The 14623-nt window shown below is 36.7% G+C and overlaps 1 pseudogene; it reads right to left on the bottom strand.

The window, feature by feature from the left end:
- Window positions 1-591: 591 nt before the first annotated feature.
- LOC103933635 overlaps window positions 592-14623 on the bottom strand; it is a 36069-nt pseudogene continuing 22037 nt past the window's right edge.

Below are 14623 nucleotides of genomic sequence, written 5' to 3'. Positions count from 1 at the left end.
AGCACCTCCTACCGAGGCATCTAACATTTATCTCTTAATTGGAAGGAGTCATTCATAGAAATATTGAATTAGAAGGTATTCTTTCATTTGATGTTGAGGGCATGATGCAACTAGAGTCTTGAAATGCTTATAATATGCTGGAAATGATTCTCCTTGGTTTTGTTGAATTCCACTAATCTTCTTCTTCAAAAGAATGACTCTCAAAGTTGGGAAGAATTTCTCTAAGAATGCTCTCTTCATGCTTTCCCAAGAAGTGACGGTTCTAGGTGCTAATTCAAAGAACCAATCCTTAGCCTTTTCCAAAAGAGAGAATAGAAAGGCTTTCATCTTCAGAATATTGCCATCCATGTTAATTGGTGTCATGCTCGAACATACCACTTCAAATTCCTTCAAATGCTTGTTCGAATCTTTCATGGACAACCCATGGTATTTAGGGATATGATGCAGCAAGCTAAACTTCAGGATTGTGCCAGCTGTCATAGTAGCTGACTTTGTTTTAGATATGCTCGTGCAAGACACATGAGTATGAGAAGCCTGCGATGCATGTGAACTTTGTGACAGTTTCTTGTATTCTCTCACAACTTGTGTCCTCTTGTTCCGCATGATGCGGCTACAATAGGCGATGATTCGGGCAATTAGAAGGGACTAAGGGGCGTGATACCCAAAAAAAAAATGTTGTGATAATCAGCTCCTTGATGTTTCTAGTAAAATTTAGGGACGACGTTGATTAATTTTCTACTTCAAAGACTAAAGTGACGAATGTCACTTTCAAGGACCATTTGTGATAAAAATCCAAATTATCTCAGACATGCATTTTTCACATCATTCATTACTACGTAGTATCGAAGCAAAATTGCAAAAAATTGCTTAAAAAAAAAAACAAATAATAATAGACTAATAGAAGGTGATCCTCCTAACATTCTTTTCACTAAAGAATTTCAAAACAAAAATTAATTTAATTTATTATTCAAATTTGCTACATGTAAATTGTAATCATCAAAATGGCTCAACAATGAATGCTTATAATTTGTTTGTTAACCAGAATCTAATCAACTCAAAGCTTTTCCCTTCCTTCTGCCATAAATTGTGTCAGTCAACAAATCCAATTGCTGTAGGAATCTACCATTAGTAAAAGCTGCCTAAAATTTTTAGAGGAAAAAGGCAATGTGTAAGCAGAAACCTACGCAATTCGGAAAAGCCGAGAATTCAATAATCCTAGACCCAAAACTATACCTCTAAACTATAAGCTGAGAATCAGAGCAACCATGACGATAAGTATGCATGGCCTTGCAACAACACCAGCTGAGGTCGACCTGTAGGCATCACGAAGCTGAAGTTAGTATCGATACAAGTATCAAGTTCTTCGGTTTATATTACACTGGAACACATGAATGCTTTAAAACAAAATGTAGTATTGATAGATTGAAACCTAGAAGCCACTACTGGTCCCAAATCCCTTGTAAATTTCATTTCTTTCTTTTTCCCATCAAGTTTTGTTATATGAACAAGCGTGCGGGAAAACAGGATACCTGCTACATAACTGGTCCTATATAGATATACATGTATAAAGGGTTACCTTGTTACAAGCTCCTTTACTGACTCAGTTTCGAGTCCGAACCCAAACGTGAAAAGTGGATCATAGTGTGAATCACCAACATTCATTAGAAGTTGATCGACAGTTTTGAACCATGTTCTTGGAAGCTTTCCATTGAATCCATGATCCCTAAAAAGGACATCAGTAATGCCTTGGCCTTCAGAGCCTGGCAACCATACTGCCACCAGAGCATCAATCGAGGAAATATATGGTTCTATTACAATAGGTCTGCCAGTTATTAAGATAACAATGCACTTGACACTTTCACACACATTGCTGACACTTGGGCCAGGTTCCGCCATCGTTAGGTTAGGGCTGTCTCTCGCAGTCTCAGCAAAAGGATGTTCTGTTAGAGTATAAGTGTGATTCTCATAGTTTAGTAATAATCATTGTTATTTCATATTGGTATAAAGAGGTCTTAATGTGTTTATAAGAGTTAATTCAACTTTGGTTTGGATTGAAACTCTACTGTTGGCTTGAGAATAGAACTCATACTTGTACAAGGATTTGGTCTTGTATTCCTTGTAGGATTATTATAGGGTAATCCAGATTTTGTAGTATAAAAACCACAAGCCCCTGCTCTCACAAAAATACGCTCTTATTGTTCCAATTACCTATAACTTGGAGAGCATTGAGTTTTGCAGAGAGGAGAAGGTTGTGTGTAGAGGGTGTCTTGGTATGCGTCCATGTGACAGTTGAAGAAGATGGAGAAGTCGGATTGCACACGCAGTGCCACGGCTTGGTGCTTTACGTGTCCTGCTGTATTCTTGAACACAGTTCCTTTTGGCAACAAAATATTTTTCTAGTGCAGCAAAGGTTGCGGTGTTCATGGTTGTGACGCCATCCACGTGGCTCTTGCTTCCGCTGATCTTGGTCATGGTTGGACCGTCACCAATCATCACATCATTGGTCATTTGCTTTTCAACGATGACAGTCATCTCGGAAACCCCTCGTCCTTTGGCTTAATGGAATAGCACCATCTGCTGTCTTCTAACAGCACACATGGGAAAGACATTGTGAAGCAGTCTGCAGGTATGTGTTGCGGATATCACTTCAATATCTGCATATGTGGAACATATTTGATGTGTTGGTTGTGATTTAGTTGGTAAAATCTTATGTTCTTGGTTAGTTTGTTATAGAGCTTATATGGTTGCTCTTACATGTGGTATCAGAGCCAATGGATTTTTCAATTAAGTTCAATGGTCCTTCAATCTGCAAAACTAATTGCGAATTAAGTTAAAGAATAAGTTTGTTTATTGGTTTTATAGAACGATGATAATACGACGTCGTTTTAGTAATACCTTTTTGTTTTTATTTCTGACCCTGGCAACGTAAAAGAAAAACTAGGGATTTATTATTTAAATTTTTTTTTTTTTTTTTACCATTATCGATCCAATAGGGGAGAAACTCGTCTTCAATCTGGGAAAGGGTGAACTTATTCTTGCTTGCTTCTTTGGAGATCAATAAAGAGATTTAGCAAAACACATTTATCTAACATCATAGTTCTAATTTTGAGAATTATTGCTTCCGCTGTGTTCATTATGATGTCTGAAAATTGAGGTAATTGTGGTTTCTTAATCCTTTATATGAATAAAGATGTGCATAAAATATGCCTTGTACAGACCAAATATTAGTAACATAAAAGAAAGATGAAATCTTGGTTTGATGACATTAATAAGTTTTTGTTTGTCTAGGAGATATTAATGTTCATGGTTTGTTTTTTTTTTTTTATGGGAATTTGTGTCGATGGATTCTGGCTGTCACTTTGACGATGATTTTGGGTCGGCGCGTCTGTAACAATGGCGATTTACTTCGATAATTTGCAATGGTACGAGGTCCATCGGAATTGGGAGTGATGGCAATCCGCATGGATGGGTCTTGAGCATTGATGGATAATTTGTTTCGTTGATTTGGAACCGAGGAATTGCAATTGGGTTGACGAACACGGGTCCAATGATGCATTCAGGTAACTCAGTTCACTGTTTCATGCAAGATTAATTGTTCTCCTATATGCGTGATTATAGTACGAAGAGTTGGAGCATAATGAATTAGGGCTTTTGCTATTTCGAGTATGCTTGTTTGTTTATATATATATATATATATATAGTGAAGGCATGATTAAACTCGAAATCCCTATAGATGCCAACTTGTGATTTATGTGAGATGTCTGGAATCATCCTTTGCTGTATAAATAAATTAGTGTATGTCTAGATATACTCTTCTATTTTTCATTAAAGAGTCCATGCGTATGCATTGTTTCATGTATGAATCTTGATACATTTAAATTGCGGGGAGCTACACATGCACATCTTAGTGTCAATTCTTGATTTTCAATTAGTTTGATTTATATCAAGTCTGGGTTGGAATGGATTTGATTGTATATAATATGCAAGTCGGCAGGTATTATAAAGCAATAAATACAAATGCATATACGAAGTGGATGCCAATTGTTTTGTGATTTATATATAATAGCATATATGAATGAAATCTGTACCCATATGGAGATAGCATTCGTGCACTGACGTTGTAATTATGGGCATACAGTTTTATCTATATCAAATAGAACTTGCATAAGTTTCTCTGCATATTGATGCATGCATACAAGAAAATATATGAACAGATGAATGAACATATATATGTGAAATATGTTTTGGGTAGAATCGTTATTGTGCATATATGACGGATCTGTATACAGTGTAATTTGGGTTTTATTTTGTAATGATCTTATTTTCATTAGTTGACCCAAATTAGATTTTGTGGCTTGAAGACTTGAAACTGATCATTGAGAAGCAATGGCATTGCGTGAGACTTCAATGCGAAATGTTCTGTTGCCAACTCTTATTAGGTATTTTGTATATGTAGTTTTAAGACCTAAAAACTGATCGGGAGATGAATGGCATCATTTGAACTTAAATGCATGGCATTGAAAATTTAATTAGTTGTTTTGGCATTGACCTTAACCTTAAAAAATTTACTGGTATGATTATATAGGTCAAGCTATAAATTTTGAGAATTAGCTTGTCTCATCCATATACAGGGATGATAAACAAATTGCTTATGTGAGCTATTGTCTATATTTTTGTACAACACAAATTGACATTGCCGAATGCATATTGATTTAATTTATGAATTCATAAGAGGGCATGTGCTTATTGTATTGTGAAAATCATCGAGTTTAAGATGCATGCTTATTATATATATATATATATATATATATATATATATATTTGTGATTTCATATATGATGCATGCTTCCGCTATTATGCTTTGGTTGAAATCACAAATAGGGAGGAAGATGAACTTTGAGTTTTCCAGAAGAAATAGTGGTCTTGATTATCTCGTTTTAATCAAGACATATTGTTGTGATATATATCCAGACATTATCAAATTTTGGTTGATCTTGCTCGATGGATATTGAACTAGATATTGAACTAGTTAAGATCAAATTGAATGCAAAAATATTGTGCTTGCTATTCTGATTTTGATCATTGTTGAAACTGGTGATTTTGGGTTTATGTGAGATAAGTTATTCCGAATGGATTGTGACTATCTTTTGATACATAGACTGTATAATGGTTTAGGTGTATATGACTAAACTGAGATTATGCAATAGGTAAGGAATCGGGAACCAATTGGTTCATATCTCTGGTTTCTTTATCGGCTATGCAGTATATTATGCTTATGCTTAAGTGGGAGAATCATATATTCGAATGTAAGCATAAGGCTAAGAGTATTTAGGCCAGCCATTATAATTCATTTGGATGCTTGCAAACCAGTTTATGGTTTTATTGAAGCAATTGGTTGAATTATTTATGTTACTTAATTTGTTTAAGTAATGAGAAGTTTAGTGCTATTTGCTGGAACTAAACTTAACTTGATATAGTGGGAGCAAACCAATTTATGTGTTTGTTCTAGTCAAGTAAAATCACATTGTTGTAAATACAAATTGGATGAATGTGATCATGGAATCTGTTTGCATATTGGTTACGGCAATTGATCACATTGATAAGACATTCAGTGTATTGCAATGACTGTTAGTTAATACAGTTGATATTAACTTATACTTAACTTGTTTGTGTTAAGTATGGCCTAGATAAGTGGGAGCAAATTGGTTTGGTTTTTTATCAATTTTGGGCTATATGAGTGGGAGTAGACGTCTTGGTTTACTCTTGAGCTTAGATACATTGCTATGAACATGAACCGGACATTGTGATTTGTAAGTTAAATCTGTATTTTGTGTTGCAGAGGCAATTATAAATTCATTGTTTTGGTTTATGTAAGCTGGTTGTGTCTATGTACTAGTGTGTTGATGAATGACTTATGTGATCACCTTTATATTGAATTTGAGATGATTATTTACTATTGTGAATCATACTCAAATGGGAGAATGTTAGAGTATGAGTGTGATTCTCATAGTTTAGTAATAATCATTGTTATTTCATATTGGTATAAAGAGGTCTTAATGTGTTTATAAGAGTTAATTCAACTTTGGTTTGGATTGAAACTCTATTGTTGGCTTGAGAATAGAACTCATACTTGTACAAGGATTTGGTCTTGTATTCCTTGTAGGATTATTATAGGGTAATCCAGATTTTGTAGTATAAAAACCACAAGCCCCTGCTCTCACAAAAATACGCTCTTATTGTTCCAATTACCTATAACTTGGAGAGCATTGAGTTTTGCAGAGAGGAGAAGGTTGTGTGTAGAGGGTGTCTTGGTATGCGTTCATGTGACAGTTGAAGAAGATGGAGAAGTCGGATTGCACACGCAATGCCACGGCTTGGTGCTTTACGTGTCCTGCTGTATTCTTGAACACAGTTCCTTTTGGCAACAAAATATTTTTCTAGTGCAGCAAAGGTTGCGGTGTTCATGGTTGTGACGCCATCCGCGTGGCTCTTGCTTCCGCTGATCTTGGTCATGGTTGGACCGTCACCAATCATCACATCATTGGTCATTTGCTTTTCAACGATGACAGTCATCTCGGAAACCCCTCATCCTTTGGCTTAATGGAATAGCACCATCTGCTGTCTTCTAACAGCACACATGGGAAAGACATTGTGAAGCAGTCTGCAGGTATGTGTTGCAGATATCACTTCAATATCTACATATGTGGAACATATTTGATGTGTTGGTTGTGATTTAGTTGGTAAAATCTTATGTTCTTGGTTAGTTTGTTATAGAGCTTATATGGTTGCTCTTACATGTTCGCCAACCACAACAATGGCATATGCAAAGTTGTTGGACTTTACAAAATTACCATCAGGATTCTCACTGTAGATAACTTCTGTGCTTGAGTCGACTGCTGATTTTGTAGCACCAAAGATCGTAGTCCCTAATCATGACAAGGAAGTTTTATGAAAAATACAGCCAAGATTGGATACATTTATGTATGAACATTATATACGCACGGGTATATATTTCCATACATTCTAATAACTGTGAAGACGATTTTCTTGTTGCAACTAACCAGCACCTGGGAAATCTTCTTATTAAGTGCTTAATGTTCTATTTTGTGAATATTCAATTATATCATTTTATTGTAAAGCACAAAAGTAGTGCACATAAACAAAATATTATGTATTTAATACAGCGATGAAAGCAGACTATACCGGTTGTATAATTGTTGCCACTGAATCCTTGCCATGCAATTGTCCATCCACCACATTGGTAGCCCAGATTATCAGCATGACTGCCGACGACTAGAATTTTAGACACCTTCTTGGGAAAAGGTATGACTAGATCTGTAATGTTCCCGTCGTTTTCTGACAGCCTCCCTTGCCAAATCTCTATGATCCTGGTAATGTTAAATTAAAATACAAAAAGATTAATTCATGCCAGTAAATCAATAAATACAAAACTTACCAAGCAGTCTTTTGGCCATTGAGTGTAACACCAATTTCAAAGGAATGTCCATTCTAATTTTATCAAACTATATACATCAATCAAATGACCAATAGGAGGGTTGCAAATCCTGATATTTGATTATCTCGGATAAACTGACCTGGCTTCCAAGCTCATTGACTAGGCTGAAATCAGCCAACGGGTTCTCAAAAAGACCCATGGTGAACTTGACAAGCAGAATCCTTCCTGTAGCATCATCAGTACGATCCATTGGGACAACGTTATTCTTGACCAGGTTAATGGGATCATTAATGAATTCTTTATAGTTGATAGGGACCATGACCTTCAAAACACAGAGAACCATCTTCAAAGTTTTATAATTTCGAACCATAAATTATCTTCTTTCATTTCTGTAAGAGGTTTTTATATAAAATAACAAGCTAGAACTGAAGCTTGGATAGAGTATGTGTAGTTTGAATGTGGCGGCTAGGTAATCCTATCAATACCCTCCCAGTCTGATATAACAAACCCCTGAATGTTCAACCAAAAACACCTTGTGCTGTTAGCATGTAACAGTGCAGAAAACAGGTAAGGGTGCGCAAGAACTACATCACAAGGTTGTTTGAATGTATTATGATGGCTACAAAGACAATAATCTGTAATGCCAAGGTTTTGGTTGCCGCCCAGAACAATTCATCATTTTGGGGGATTTGGCTCAGTTTCAAAGCACTGCACCTATGATTAATGCCATAGTCCCAAACAATGAGCAAAATGAGGCGGTGGCTGATGAGGAATCCCTCATCCCCTGGATCGATGATTCAGAAATTTTCACTGGTCCTGAGGAGTCAAGCTATTGGAAGAGATGAGGCAGCAACATTGGGAGTTTCTTGAGGTAGGGAGTACGCTAGAGGGAAGACAACAATCAAGGATCAACGGGTTCCCACCCAAAACGACAAACTTTCAGCACTTTGGGGTATTTGGATTAGAATCAGAGCATTACACCTTTGAGTGAGATTGTGGACTCAAGCTACGAGGAAAAAGAGGCAGTGGCTGTTGAGGTAATTTTGAGTGATCTAAAGCAGTCGAGACATGAGGAAGAGAAGGAGGAGAAGGCTGTGGCAGCCTCAAGGAGAGGTGGGAGAATATGAGGTTGCATATGTGGGTCATAAGGTAATGGGGATTGAAGTATTTGGCACATCATCACTAATATAGTAGGAAGACTTAGGACATGGGAGGGGAAAGAAATGGTGATTTTTCTGTGGTAGAATTTGTGACTCTTTCGTGTTTTGAGAGCTCTTTTTTTTCGAGTATTTCTTTCTTCACTTACGGTTGGTACGTGATCAGTATTTACTTATTCATATGTGTGGTAAACTTGTTTTTTCTTTCTTTTCGATCAAGTATGTATAGTTAGTGATTAAGCCTTGAAGCGGATTTCTTAAAGTTTAAGTTACTAAGTCTTGTTCCTATTTGTTTGGATAGGAAACGGATGGCCAAGATTAGACTAGCTCATAGGCTAGGATTGTGCCAGCTGTCATAGTAGCTGACTGTTTGTCTTAGATATACTCATGCAAGACACATAAGTATGAGACACTTGTGATGCATGTGGAGTTTGTAATGGTTCCTTCTTGTATTTTCTCTCTTTTTTATTCAGTGGGCAAAATTGAATCAAAGAGGAAGCTGGAGCTACGTTTACCAGTTTGCTTCTCATCTCTTTTCTTTTCAATCCTTCTTCTGAGTTTCATCAAATTCTGCTAACTAAAATTACAAATTAAAATATAGCATCCACATGTATTGCGAAGTTGGCCTTTCAAACTGCTAATTCCAGATGACTCAATCTCATACATCGATCTTCCCTAACAAAGCATGTGTACCAGACTTCAAGATCACAAATTTCCAAGAAACTTAAAGATCAAACTCTTTAGCGAAATAAATGGTTGTTGGAACCAGTCACTAAACCCTAGCATGTCACCTCGTATCACAAGTCTCCAAGTAATCATGGATGCACAAAGTCAACCGCCAGTTTTGCTTTCCGGCTTTCCAACTTTCTCTCATCCTTGATTCAAGGCACTTAACTTGCTGATAACTTCTTGGTCTTGGGTTTGATGTAAATCACCTTAAATTAAGGAAAATCTTGTATCCTTTGTTTACCTGGTCTCTAGGGTTTCATGTCAAGATGGTTGCTTATAATCATTCACTTTTCTTACCTACATATACTGCCATGTACATTCAAAACTATTTATGAAATCAAAATACTTTGAAACTAAAATCCACATGGTATCAGAGCAGTGTCATCCTTGACCTCTCTCTTTGCCCGTTTAGTTTCCGTTGCTATTCTTGAGGGAGAAGGCTCGCAAATAGCTCATTACCTTGCATGTAGCTATTTCAAGTTTCTTAGACTCCAAAGTCAATATCAACAAGCACCTATGCTCGATGTTGCTGAATGAGCTCAACTACCTTCCTTGGTCTAAGGCAGTTTCACTTGCTCCAAGAGGAAGGGGAAAGTTATGGTTCATCAATGAAAGTTACTGTTATGTCCTTGCTACTTAACACCATGGAAAAACATGTTGTTGAGATATTTAGTTATTCTGAATCTTCACAAGATTTGTTGAAATCTATGAAGCATATGTATAGAAACCAGAACAACTATGTTTGGGTATTCCAGTTGAAAAGAGATATCGCTTGTCTTCAGCAAGAAAAGAAGTCCTTTGTTCAACATCTTGGTAGTTTAATGACTATAGGGAATGAGCTGGATGTATACCTTCCCCATACCACGGACTCTACTATTCTTCTCAAAAGAGCTGAGAAGGATAAGATCTATCAACTGCTTGCAAGTCTCAGCTCAGAATATAAGGATCTGAGGAGTTACATATTAATGAGTGCGGAGCTACCACCATTCAAGACTGTTTGTGCTACGATACAGCGTGAAGAAGCAAGGAGGGTGATGAATATAGAGTCTAAGCTCAAGCTATCAAAGACTCGAGGATATGTTGCAAACCACAGGAGCCATGATTCCGAGGTACAAAAGGGAAATAATCCACATCTTAAGTGTAAGTACTGCAATGTTACTAGTCACACAGAAGAGAGGTGTTGGGAGTTACATCCTGAACTTAAGCCCAAGTTCAAAGACAACTGGATGATGGCTCCAAAATCTCCATCAGTGGTTCATTTCAAAGCTCAACGTGTTGCCAACAATGTTGCCAGCTCTCTCACTCATGGCTTGGTGTACTTCACAATCAACCCTGTGACTCTTATCAACGAGTTTGCAGCCTACTTGCAAACTAAAAACCATGGAGAAACTGCACAAACATCAAAGGGTGAAGGGAACAATCACACTGCACTTCTTGGACAGTTTGTAGGATTTCTAGCTGATCATGATCATGTTCCACATGATATAGCTCCAGGTATCTTCAAAGATTCTCAACTGCAATACAAACTAGTATTAATCATGATTGTTGGATAATTGACTCGGGTGCCTCTGATCACATGACAAATAAAGCTTCAAACCAACATGATTCCAAGCCTTATCAAAACCATCTCATGTGTCAGTTGCAAATGGAAAAAAAATGTCTCAGTTATGGGAAAGGGAAAACTAGGTTTAGTCTCAAACACCATAGAGTCTACGGCCTTATAAGTACCATCTTTTCCATTTCAATTGATGTCAGTAGGACAATTCACTAACACTCTAAATTGCCTAGCCACACAAATGTAATTCCCTTTATGATGCTTTCACCAAGAGGAAGATTGGTGAAAGATTCTATCAAAATGGCCTTTATTATTTTTGCACGAAGCCCTCTTTATCAACAGCCCTTCAAGTTCAACCAAGCCCTTCCAAGGATCAACAAGTTTGGCACCAAAGGCTAGCCCACCCATCCGAAGTTGTTTTGTCAAAACTATTTCCAAAGTTTTGTCGCCCATTGATTAAGTGTGATACTTGTCATTTCTCAATTTTTGCTAGGTTACCATTTGGAACCTCAATGTCTAGGTCTAGAATATCTTTTGAACTTGTTCACACCGATGTATGGGGTTCTACTATTGAATCAATGGAAGGTTACAAATATTTTGTCATTTTTATGGATGATTACACTCGTGTCACTTTTCTTTATCTCATGAAGGCTAAAAGTGAAGTTCCAACTATCTTTCAAGACTTTCATACATTTGTGTCAAATCAACTCCATTCAACTATTAAAACACTGAGATTAGATAATGGTACTGAGTTTTTATCCAACGACATGGTTGAATACTTGAGTTCACAAGGAATTGTACATCAAACCAGCTGTGTAGGTACCCCACAACAAAATGGGATTACTGAGCAAAAGAACCGGGACCTACTTGAAAAAACTTGTGCACTAATGTTACATATGAATGTTTCAAAGAAGTTTTGGTCCTATGCAATTTTAACAGCTACATACATCATCAACCGACTCCTAAGATGGGTCCTAGGGTTTAAATCTCCTTATGAAACTCTTGAAAAGAGACTTATCAAGTTGTCTCACTTGAAAGTGTGGTTGCTCATGTTTTGTTCATATACAACATCAACATTGTGAAGAATTGGATGCTAGGTCTGAAAAATGTGTGTTTGTAGGGATTCACCTACACATAAGGGATATAAATGCTTCAATCCTCGCTCCAACAAATGTATTGTCTCCAGAGATGTCTTCTTTGATGAAGACACCATTTTCTTTCAACCAAGAAGGCATGCTTCTTGTGAGGGGGAGTCTTTACAGGATTTGTTTCCATTACCTATGTGCACAAAGCATGATGATGATGCTCCAGCAGTGCATAACACTCATGGTCATAAGTAAGTAAGCCAAGTCACGCATTCTTCAAATTCGCAGGTCATCTCACAAGGCAACATTGAGCATGAATCTGAAGATCAAGTTCACAATAGACAACCATCACAATCAACCCAAGGTGTACGAAGAAATCCTTCTCGTGCAAGAAAACCTCCAGTAAGGCTCCTGGACTATGTCATTTATGCCTCAAGTTATCTTTAGGTTTTTCGATGCGTAAGGGAACCCGAGGTCTTACCTTAGGTTTTTCAACGTGCCGAATCTGAATTCACTGTCCGTTTTCCCAAATTCGACCGTTTTAGTAGAGTTTTATTAAATGGCTTCTATTTATGCTTAGGTGTGTCGGTGGGAAGTAACACCATCCTTGCTAGTCCGAGCGGATTCCAGGCAATGAAATATCTGTGAGTGGACACCTTCTTAACTTGCATGTTTTTATAAAATATTAGGCTTGCATTCACGAAAAGCATGATTATTTATGATTTATCGAATTTACGTTTTACGAAAGGTTATGAATTATTGGATTTTTGTATATGAAATGCCACGGATTTACAGATATGATTTATTTATGGTTTATGAATATGAATTATCATGGATTTATGAAATGAGGATTTAAGCCTTTGAGCCCCAGATTGATATGAGATTTTTGAGATATGTTTTCGGTGCTTATCTAAGGGGTTATCATACAACACATAAACACAACCAAGTATGTAGACGTCTATGGCCATATGACACAATTAAGGATATTTATGACATACTCCCAGCTTCACTAGCCTGAGGCTAATGTCAATGTGTGATGTTATATGTATATGTTTCTTCTTTGGTGTAACCCAGAGTCGTATAGCTTCACCTTCAAGTGATGGACTATGATTTCTTCATTGCCATAACCTGATGTCGTACAGCTTCACCTTTGGTGATGGTTATGCCTTTCAGCCACTATGATACCCCTAGTGAGTACATCATCGATGAGATTTATGGATTTGGATTCAGGTAGCGATATTTCCATTAATGAGCACTGGATTTTACGTACTTGTTTTACGAATGTTTTCATGGCATGTTAGAGTTTTCAGAAAACCTACTATGTAGTACTACATATATGTTTTCAAAATAGGGGGTTAGTATGGTCATAAAGAAAATGGTTTTTATTATTATTATTATTATTATTATTATAAACTTTGGTCCACTCACCCTTTTAGTTTTGCGCCCCCTTTGAAAGTTAGAATCGAGGCATACAATCCTAACATCAGGGCACTTCCGCTTAGGTATCTTCAAGTCTTCTTAGTGTAGGACCCACTTTCTTGGTAATCTCATTTATTTTAAAATATTCCTTCGTACTTCTCTTGATTAGTTGTATGCTCTGAACACGTTCCTGCAATTGCATACTTCATTATATTCCTAAATTACATATTTTATTTATGTTAGTCCTTTCGTTGTAACTTGCATGCATGTTAAAATAGTTTCGTCACTCTCAGGTGTCGGCCAACACGTGCCTATCCTATTATTTGGAGATACTGAGGTTGGGGCTTGTCAACCTACCTCGACCAAGAGCAAGGGGCAGCAACTAAAACTTGAAACTAGAGGAAGGGCGTTGCTTTGGATTTAGGACTTGGAGTTCAAAGAGAGAGAGAAACCACGTTTTTTTGCTTATTTATTCGGATTTAAAACCATAAAAGCAAGTAGTGGATTTGTGTTTCGGGACAAGTAGCAGAAGAGAGGTTTTTTATTTTATTTTATTTTTTATTTTTTATTTTATTTTTTTTTCAATCATTGTATAGGGGTAGGAAAAAAAAAGTGAAGATAAATGGGCTTTGAGAAAGCATAAGAAAAAAGATATGAGATCAATGGTGCTTTTATTGCAAATTACGAGGATAGAAATTCAAATAGTTGGGTTTTGTTAGCGTTTGAGACATGATAGTCTAAGAAGAAGATACCTCAAATTTAACAATACACTCGAATATGCGCATTTTATCGGATTAAGAGTTGTATTATTTATTTTTGAATGTCAAGTAAAAGAGTTAACAAAGTTATTTTTCAACTAAGTCATAGAACATGTGAAAAAATATTAGTAAAAAGACACAACAGAGACAAAAAAAAAGGAGGCATCAGTCCTACGACCAAGTCACCAATGATGGCTCCCATGACGCTACACCAACCCATTTATTAGTTTATATATTTGAATAATTTATCTCCACACCCATAAAAGGTGGCTCCGGGTATGTTGTCCTGAAAATGGTGTCCCTTTCATGTCGACTCCTTTGTTTATTTGACACTTGTATTACCACTTAACTCTAACATAACTCTGTTAACTTTTACTAAACTGTAAAATTAAAGGCACCATAGCTGATGAAACCTTTTAGCATCCTAAGAAACCCTTCAACATCCTCCCCCAATCTATCACCGC

The sequence above is a fragment of a genome, unplaced genomic scaffold, assembly GCF_019419815.1.
Source record: "Pyrus x bretschneideri cultivar Hongxiangsu unplaced genomic scaffold, Pyrus_bretschneideri_v1 Contig62, whole genome shotgun sequence".
In the NCBI taxonomy this organism is placed as follows: Eukaryota; Viridiplantae; Streptophyta; class Magnoliopsida; order Rosales; family Rosaceae; genus Pyrus; species Pyrus x bretschneideri.
Note: the sequence above shows the minus strand (reverse complement) of the source record. Positions and strands in the feature narration are given on the sequence as shown.